The sequence below is a fragment of the Mastomys coucha genome, chromosome X (genome assembly GCF_008632895.1).
Source record: "Mastomys coucha isolate ucsf_1 chromosome X, UCSF_Mcou_1, whole genome shotgun sequence".
Classification (NCBI taxonomy): Eukaryota; Metazoa; Chordata; class Mammalia; order Rodentia; family Muridae; genus Mastomys; species Mastomys coucha.
Genome location: NC_045030.1, coordinates 47,133,940 through 47,137,024, shown reverse-complemented (window position 1 = coordinate 47,137,024; position 3,085 = coordinate 47,133,940).

The following is a 3,085-nucleotide window of genomic DNA, read 5'->3' as shown; positions in this document are numbered from 1 at the left end:
AAAACAAAACAACAACAAAAAAAACAGTAATAATTCAACCACAAAACAGTGACTTATTTCAGTGTGTCCTTTGTGTGAAAGCTGTTAAGGACCAAATATAGTACTGTGTTACTGTGTGTAAGAAGAAATCGCTTCCTAAACAGTAATTGAACATACTTAGAGTAAAACTTGCTGTGGATTTTGTCTTGGCAGTTGTCATCTTACATTATTTGTCAAAGGAAATGTGTTTGGCAGTTAAAAATCTTTCCTTAGATTTAGTGGTGGACTTTAACCTCTTAAATAAATGTTAGTATATCAGATTGTGTCCTTGAAAAATATTTTACGTGTATGAATCATGACAGTGTCTAAATCTTTACTGCTCTTCTGGCAAAAGCATCAGTAAGAGAAATGGTAAAAAGGAGAAGTGCAGCCTTTCCGTCAGAAAAGGACTCTTTTTAGCTGCTTCCTTTCTCATGAAAAGTAAAGATGTTTACAGTGTATGCCAAGATTTTCAGTTTCTATGTAACAACAGTTAGAGGTTCTAATCATACTGAAAATTGTGTTCTAATGGCCTGAGCCGTGTTGCTAGGAAACAATAGGTTCCAATTTTGTATTCCTGCTCTCCTGTGCTGAAAAGTGACTGGATACTGTACAGGTTCATGTTCTCTGGCTGCAGTTCCATGGTCTTTTGCATTTTGCTCTGGCTTTCAGGCCGGAAGCATGCATTTTTTTCTACAAGAGCATCACAACAACATGCTGTAAATCCTTAAAGTTAAACATGATGTGTCAATATTTGAAAGAAAAGTACTTTGAATATTTCATTTTTAAAAAATAAAATTGCAAATGAACATTGTGTCCCATTTTATTTCACGCGCCAAACTGCATCCCCAAGTCAATCTGCTCAACTGAGATAGGAAAGGGGGCTCCTTGGCAAGGAAGAATAAAGGCCACATGATTTTGAAAATGTATGTGCCGAAATCAGAAAGGCACTAATGCTAGGCAGAAGTCCCTTCGTTTTATTTTTCATACAAATGGGATTGATGACACAAATGATCACCTAATGAACAAACAAGAGTGAATTGAAATATCTCTAGGTTATGACTTTTTAAAAGGCCTTGCTCTCTTTTGCCTGTGCTTTCCTCAGCAATAAAGAAAAATTAAATAAAAAAATAACCTGGTGATGGAGAGCTAGAAGATCATGATATCTTAATGCGTTGCCAAAATAAAAGGATGTTTGGAGGCAGAAGAAACAATCACAACAGACTATAAAAAGAAACAGCAGCTCCACATAGGCCCTACACCACAGGTTTTGACAATTAATATTTTTTACATACTTTTCATAAAGAGATATTTGTAAATGAGACTGGGAAATCTGGCCAATAGGACTTCAGATATTTGACTTGATAGTAATGGTATCCATATGACTATACAACATTCCTTACTGAAATTTGTCATTTTCAACACTTCAAAATGCCCTACTGGTTGATTATATATAATCTATCACTGGCGTATATGGCATTATATTTATATGTACACATATTGGAATATATTTTACACATACATATATATAGGACATCACATATATAATTTATACTACTTTAACAAAGAGAGCAGTGAAACAACCAAATTGGACCACTCCCTGGGTGGCTGCCATAGCTCTCTCTTGAGAGACAGAGATAATAGCAAAGGGCAGAGAAAGCCTTACAGTATTTTTTTTGAAAGAGATGGTTGCAATGAGAAGAAGCCTGGATGTTAGAGTAGATGGAGAAGGGTGTAAACAGGAAGAGCTATGGGTTGGCGGTTAGCTAGCATGGGAACTAGATGGCCTGATGCCAGATGTAGCCAGCTGTACTGGCAAATAAGGGAAGTAGGGTTCCTCCAGACCAACAGATACCCACACTTCACTAGTTTGTAAGGAATGCTGATTTTAGACTTTTGATTATCAGCCATCAATCCTTCTGCTTAGCCACATTTCATCGTAAACTGAGTCCAGACTGTAATGTAGACATTGTCAGTGGCACTGGCATTTTGGGGGCCCACTTTGGACCTAACATACACATGGAGAGAAAATGACTTAGGAAGGAGAAGATGCCCTCGTCTTAATACAAAGGAGGAAAGGTTTTACTTCCACCTGGGGATTTTTATTTTTTCAAATTGTGCATTCTGCCTGGCTCTCGTATTTAAAAAGAAAAATGGTAGGAGCCCTAGTTTAACAAAAGTTTGTCTGCGTTCCCTCACCGTTCACCTTTACTTTTACTATTTGAATATGCATGCACACACTTGGTACTATTACTACGCTAAAGTCATAGAATTCTAGTGCTTCCAATATCCAGTGAGATGACTAAGGTTTAATTGGCAACTTGGCAGATGTCATAAAGGTATCAGACTGACTTAGCTACTAAGGTCACAGGAACTATGAGTGACAAAGATGAAAAGAAAATGCACGTCTCCTGCATTCCTGCTTTCACTCCCCCACCAAATATGGCATAACCACCTATGGTCTTGTGAGAAAGCAAACAAATTTCAGGGGTTGGGTAGAGTCATCAAGGTGTGTGTTCAGGGCAGGGGGGAGATTCTGCATGTTAGGTAGATGGGTTCTAGCTATCCAATTTGCCACTTTTGTTACATCAAAACATGTTCTTTAAAAAAACAAAAGGAGTGGCAAGAACAATAGTTCTGTCAGTAGCATGTTCATTGCACAAGCAAGCGTGAGGCTCTGGATTCGATCCCCACCAAACATGTGGGGGAAAAGCTGGGAATTTAACCCGGGGACCCACTCCCAAGCCTAGCTTGGCAACACATACTGGACTAGATGGAGAAAGAAAAATGGACAAAAGAAAAATCTCATTGGTGGATAGGAAATAATGATAGTAGAGAGGCTGATGCAAGTGGTTATGAGAAGAGTTCGGGAAGGGAGGGGAATACGTTCAAAATTAATTAATAGAATACTTGGCTGGTTTTGTTTGGTCTGTCTGGTATTGTTTTTCTCGATAGCACATACTTGTAATCCCAGAACTGGTGAAGCAAGGACTAGCAGGTCCCTGGGGGTCCTTGGCCAGCCAGCATAGCCTGCTTGGTGGGTTCCAGACCAGAAAGAGAACATCTC